General features: G+C 44.8%; 1 protein-coding gene across 17 annotated transcripts in view; it reads left to right on the top strand.

The window, feature by feature from the left end:
• The first annotated feature begins 1,789 nt into the window (after positions 1 to 1,789).
• The window catches only part of PALS2 (protein associated with LIN7 2, MAGUK p55 family member), a 34,988-nt gene continuing 29,930 nt past the window's right edge, over positions 1,790 to 6,847 (top strand). For 3 of the 17 annotated variants that reach the window (XM_060280707.1, XM_035129201.2, XM_060280708.1), the window contains exons 1-3: positions 1,792 to 2,089; positions 4,512 to 4,585; positions 6,593 to 6,751. The gene's annotated coding sequence lies outside the window, so the exon portion shown is untranslated. The other 14 variants (XM_035129203.2, XM_035129204.2, XM_035129205.2 and 11 more) reach the window with 8 other exon arrangements.

Here is a 6,847-nt window from a genome sequence, read left to right as displayed (position 1 = left end):
TGTACAGCAGCCACCCTCTCATCTGCTTTAAATCTGGGTTGCAAACTGTATCTGTTACAAGGAACATTTTGGTTTTGCCTTTTATTGTTGTTTGGGAATTACTATGTACTGTATTGTATTTTTAACACTGCCTTGCTCATAAGTTGCTATGGGGATATTTATTGATGAGATGGTTACATGCACTTTGTAAATAAATAAATTCTGTTTCTTGCATGAGCCTTATGCCACAGTCCTGCACACACTCAGGAAAAAGCCACATTGTTGTACTGGGCAGCCAAATCCTTTCTTCAGTACACAGAAATGCACAGAGGCTCATGGCACAAGAGTTTTTTTAAATCAAATTTCCCTCTAAGCCCTTAACTTTGTTTCCCTCAAGATTTCTGTTGAGGTTATCAGGTTAAGATATGCACTAAAACACACATACTGGGCCCCCAAAGGACTGCAGATCAATAACTAAGCATACCTGTCTGCCATTTTAGTAGAAGTGTCAATCTGAGATTGGCACACAGACCTAGGGTGTGGACCTCACTGAACAAGAAAAAAAGGGGAGAACAATGCATTTGTGACTGTTCATAGCCTTTACTTCAGTCAGAAAACATGCTGAAGCTAGTCTGTAGTATACAATGATATAGGAACAGGAAGTACAGCTATACTGTACTAAAACAGAAAAAGTACTCTGCTACCTCATGGTTGTTTCCTGCTTTTAAGAATGGCCTCTTTTCCCTGCTTTTAATACCATTTCCATAGCTTATGAAAATCCTCGTGGATCTTTAAACATGGGAAACAAAGCCTCAGATTTGTTATGCATAATTCATGTAGTCTAGGGTTTTCCATTTGGATTTTGTTTGTTATAATATTATAACAAATTGTTCTTATCATGGCTATTAATGCTAATATTGCTGCTATTATTATTATTATTATTATTAAACAAACAGGCTGCATTGCAAGATCAGTCCACACAAACTATGAACAAGTGATTATCTATTTGAAGGTCAACTTTATGGAAATCAATAGTTTATTGTCAAGTATATGTTCTGTCTTGGCTGTAAAAAAATGTATTGCATGAACAACAGGAGCACGTTCTCACTTAGCTCAGATAAAAAGAAGAAACAATCATTTTAATTTTTTATATTAGTATTAGTATTACAGTACACCATTTATATCCTAACAACCTGTTCTCCCCCTCCTTTTATTCTCACAGCAGCCCTGTGAGGGAGGTTAGGCTGCATATACACCACGCATTTAAAGCACAGTGTCTCCCTTTAGAATCCTGGGAACTGTAGTTTAAAGGTGTTGGGAACTGTAGTTATGTGAAGGGGGGCAAACTACGATCCCCAGCATTCCTTGGGAGAAGCCATGCGCTTTAAATGCACGGTGTGCCCGCAGCCTACATAAACCCTAGCTACCTTTCCCCCACATCGCGCCCTGCAGTGGGGGGGAAAAAGCCTCTGATAAGAAGGCATATTTACAGTGAAATTCTTGCGATGTTTACTTAGATATTAAAAGCTGCAGCGCTTTACTTCTTCAATCGGGCAACCCTTTGCTCCCAAGCGAAGCGAGGCTGGATCCAAAAAAATAAGGGGTTAAAAGGGGGAGGAGCCTTCGAAGAAAAGGGGTGGGGTTTCCCCGTCCTTCCCGCACGCTCGCTCACCCGCTCCCAGCAAGATCAATTGGGGAGCCAAACGGGAGGGAAAACTTTCGCGCGCGCGTCTCCATCGGGGCGCGCGCGCGAGAGAGAGCGGCGGATTCCCGCTTTCTCCTCTCTGCGCGTGTATTGTGGGAGTGCGCGCGCGCACGCGCTCACAGAGCCACACACGCGAGAGATACAGTGCCTCTCTCAAGAGGCAGGGAGCGCTCTTCGCGCGCGCCCTGCTGCTGCTGCTGCCGGCGGTAGTAGTGGCGGTGGCGGTTTCGCGGGCTCCTCGCTGGAGACTTCCAGAGCGTTAGATGGGGCTGAGGCAGAGCGGCGCCCACTGAGTGAGGAGGAGGAGGAGGAGGAGGAGGTGGAGGGTGTGCGCGAGCGAGCGAGCGAGACGAGGCCAGGCAGCCGACCGACCAGCGTTCCAACCAACCAACGGCCGCCTCGCCGGTAACTGCCCCAGCAGCAGCTGCTGCCTCCTCAACAGTCCGGCGCGAGCTGTGCCGGGCGAGCGGGCGGGCGCTCGCGCCTCTCCACGCGGAGGGACGGCGCGGTCCTGTTGCTCTCCCCGCCCCGGGTGTGTGTGGGTGGGTGTTTGTGTGTATTTGTGTGTGGAGCCGGGAGTTTCTCTACTATTCGGGTTGAGGAAAGAGAGGCTCATGTGGGACGAGGGGGAGGAGGCGGCAGCAGCTGCCCCGTGACTCTCCTCTCAGCGCGAAGGGAGCCATGGGGCGGCCTCCTCGCCTCGCCTCGCCTGCCTTTTGCTTGGCGGGGCTCCCTCAGGTAGAGAGACGACCCTCCCCCTCCTCCCCGTTGTGGCTCCTGGCGCCTCTCTTCTGCCCCCCCCAGCCCTTTTGGTCGGGCCTCGTATGGCCCCTTCTTCTCACAGCTCCTTGGCCAGCCTCTCTTAGCGCCCCCCTGGATTATCCCCGGTGGTGGTGGAGGAGGAGAAAATACTTGCGAGGGGGAGGGGGAGGGAGGGGAGATAATCTTTTTCCTCCCGCCCGGGATTATCTCCCCGCCCTCTGCGGGATTATCCTGTCCTCCGCCCCCCCCTTTCCTCGCTCACCCCGCCTCCTCCAGCAAATCCTCGGGGCGGCGTGGGGACAAATCCCACCCACCCAGAGTCGCTCCCGCGCGCTCCTTCCCTTCCCCAAAAACCTTGGCTGCTTCCATCAGGTGAAAGGCACGTATTTCGTTGGGCTGTTTATTATTTTTTTAAAATTCAATTTCATTTTTGGGAATTAAATTGGGAATTGGTGGTGGGGAAACCGGTGGCTGCGGTCCGCATTGAAACTGAAGGTGGAAAGGGAGAAAAGGGGTGGTGGGCGGGCTGCGATTGCCACGGCGGTGCTGTCACCTCGCTGGATTTGGAGCTCAGGAGGGCGGGAGGCAGGGCGAGCGCATGGATTGGCCGCGGGGGAAGGGAGGCTGGAGGGGGAAGAAGGTAGGTAAGTGTTGCAATCTGCCACAAATGCAGCGAGGTGGGGGGGTTGCGGGTGGCAACGTGCCGGCGCCCCCCTCCCACGGTAGCAAGTCTTGAGTGCCCAGGGTGTTGCTGTACGGGGGGGAAAGGGGAAGGCAGCCAGTCGGTTCGTTGGCTTGATCATGCTTTCTTGGTGTGATCGGCTTCATCCTTACGAAACTGTAGAGCGTAGCTTTCTCCCACCTATTAGCCCACCCCCACCCCCATTTTTTTTGGATTTTAACTCCTCGAAATGCCTTGGGTGCCTCTCACACCACAACAGTTGAAATAGTTTTACTTAACGCACAAAATGTGAATGGGGGGAAAAAACCCTGCATGGGTGTCATTTGTTGTAACTTGGGCTGGGCTCTGAATGGAGTGGACTTGCTTCTGGCTTTCCGCCAATTGGTTGTGGCTATTGCTGACAGAAGGAAGGGCGGGCGTCATTTAAATTAATGCTCTGAGGACACAGCAGTATAAGATAATCACGTTTGGCTCGTGGTAGAAGCAGTGGTGGTGATCTGGTTATGTTGTTCCTTTTCACCTGTTTGAGCTAGGTGCAGGGATCTGGATGACTGGTGCTGCAGAGCTCCTTTCCAATTCTGCTGCACAGAGATCAGGATTACATCCATCCATTAAACTTCATTTTATTGGCTTTGGGAAGAGGAGGGGCCTTTGGAAACTGAACAGAGGCAGGGTAACTATAAATAGACCTTTGGACTAGAGGAAGCTTTGAGCAAATTCTGGTATATTGTATTTGAACCACTAGTATCTGTTTATTGGATGACTGTCATAATGTTCTTATGGCTGATGGCTTCTATCATGTTAGTGGGGTTTGTTTCTAAAAGGCTAGCTACTGTTCTCTGTCATTCTAATAATCTTGTACTTGATATATAAGCTGATAAAACGGTAGACGGTTCAACCATCTCCTTTTTGCTGTTTGTGGACTATTGAAAATTATTAATTAGAGCTAGATGTTTATTGCAGCAGGGCATTGTGCCCTGAATGATAATGGAGTTTGTTTTTGGATATATAGGCCACTTAATTTTGTGAAATGTTCCTTTAAGTAGCTGTCTTTTGTATTAATATTACAGTGGCATCTCAATATTTCACTGTCCATCGTCTCATCTGAGCCTTGATCATATCTAGAGTTTTACTCCTGGATCGTTATTCTGACTATATTTATGTTGTCAATAATTATTTAATATGGAGACTGACAGAACCCTGAGGAAGTGACTGTCTGCTGTACTGGGACAAATTTTGCAAGCCAAAAATCTTTATGAAAAGCCTGAATAGCTCTTATATAATTGGTACAATGGTGTTTCTTCTAAACGAAGCAGCTGTATTTACAAATGGCAATAAATTAGTATCATGTTTTAATTAACTTCCTATTCCCTTTCATTAAAGGGAATGGCTGTGTGGAAGAAAAAATGATGTCTCACGAATTAGCCTAAAATCCTGATGAAGACGTGTCTAAGCAGGTGTGTTGCAAGCTTTATTAATGAATTGCAGTGTTAGATATGTATTCATACATATTTTTGATATTATTTAACAGCTCATTGAAAATAATTCCTTGTCAGAAAACATTGATAAGAGGAAGTCATTTTATGCAAACTGCTTAGAGGGTTTAAAATTTTTTATGCCGTATATAAATACTGTTGAAATAAATAAATGACATATGTGGAAAGCTGTGCATCTAAAGGATGAATTTTATTTTCATAATGATTTCCAGGTTTCAGTGCATGCTGAGGTACATTTGGATAAGATTTAAATTATCAAAGCAACTTGTAGATCATAGCACATTATTAGTATGCAGCTGTTGATTGCTACAAAAAGGACAAGTGAAAATTATGTTTGGAGAGAAAAGTATTTTCAGATAGCATGAATATGGAATTTGAAGTATCTAGGGGGCTGTTGGATAAGCCAATTTTAGACCTTAGACTTCTTCTTGGGTCTTGTTCGCTTTCTAGATCATTTTTAGCCTACTTGGGGAGGGTGCACTGTGTATGTAGGATAAGTAAAAACATGTAAATATGGAATATTATATCCGTTCAGTGTCATAGTTTAGAGTTTTGAGAAAAAGACATACTGGGATCTAGTGGGGGTCTCAAGGGTAAGAACACTTTTAAATGTTGTAAACTGACAAATGATATATTGACTTGTGTGGTAATAGTGTGTGTGCGGGGGATTGAAATGCTACCAGAACATGTTGCTATCCCCAGAATGATTGCCTCATGATGGTGTTCCTTTCTTAAACTTGAAAGCTGGAGCCATAGTGCAATATACTGCTTATGAAAGTGGATGTTAGTAAAGACTAGTACAGTAGTTCTGCAAATTGACACTGCATTGATACAATGCCCTGTGTTGTGTTTGCCAATCTTATATCTTTGTCAAATGTGTAATGTGTTTGTCTGATTCAGTCTTTCATCACACAAAATCCAGTTGAATAAGTCTTTCTCTTACGTCACTGGCCTGTGAGTTTTGAACACACATGGTAATACAATGGCCTGAATCTATACATAGTAGACAATCAATAGGGCTCTTGAAAAACATTTCATTGGAATGCTGATGTTAATAAATAAAATGGGTTAGATGCAATAATAAAGTCACAAAATTTCATCAAAAGTTTTGTATTAATTTAAAAAATATTAACTTTAAATTCGGTAATGTACTTGAAATAAGCGTATTTCACTGGAACTTCTTATGTGTACTTTGGTGCATATCTTGAAATTAAATCTTAAATTGGCATTCTTTGTGTGTTAATCATCAGTTTAAAGCAGGCACCCCCAAACTGCGGCCCTCCAGATGTTTTGGCCTACAACTCCCATGATCCCTAGCTAACAGGACCAGTGGTCAGGGATGATGGGAATTGTAGTCAAAACATCTGGAGGGCCGAAGTTTGGGGATGCCTGGTTTAAAGCAAGGATTGGGAATTGGGTGACTTCCAGATGTTGCTGCACTATAACTCACATAATTTCCACCCAGCACCAGCAATGATGGGAGTTATAGTCCAACTATCTGGCAGTCACCAGGGTCCTCTTCCCTTATTTAAAGCAGTGAAATACTTTTGGGGGGTTGGAAAAGGCAGTTGTAACTTGACATTGCTCACCTGGATTGGGTTAGACCAGAAGTTGTTTTCACGGCCATGCTAAGTGACTATACATCTAAAGCAGGGTTTCCCAAATTTGGGTCTCCAGTTGTTGTTGGACTACAATTCCCATCACCCCTAGCTGGCAGGAACAGTGGTCAGGGATGATTGAAATCCAAAAGCAGCTGGATACCCAAGTTTGGGAAGTCCTGATCTAAAGATATTCTTAATGGCAATAATTAGCTTGACAGCCTTTCCTATTACAGTAGCAAGTAGTGTAGCATTGAAGTAGTTTCAGCATTCCAAATAAGAAAGGAAACTAAAAACTGACTTTAGCTAATTCAGTACGACTCTTATAAACCCACCTTACTTGCCAGGGACTGAACCTGTGTTCTTCCAGATGTTGCTGGACTACAACTGGAGATCACCTGGAGAAGGCTTGGCTACATGTTACTCTGGGGTTATCCAAACACTAGTTACTGACAACCCTTACAAATGTTCAGTCAGCCAAGATTCTGCTAATTGAAGGCACTCCACACACCCAGTCAGTCCAAATGATGTAAGTAACAGCAGTTAACAAACCTACTTAGGACATGCATTTAATTGTTAGACAGATCTTATATAGATATGGCTGACTCAGATAATCATATATATA

Source organism: Zootoca vivipara, chromosome 12, assembly GCF_963506605.1.
Source record: "Zootoca vivipara chromosome 12, rZooViv1.1, whole genome shotgun sequence".
NCBI lineage: Eukaryota > Metazoa > Chordata > Lepidosauria > Squamata > Lacertidae > Zootoca > Zootoca vivipara.
Note: the sequence above shows the minus strand (reverse complement) of the source record. Positions and strands in the feature narration are given on the sequence as shown.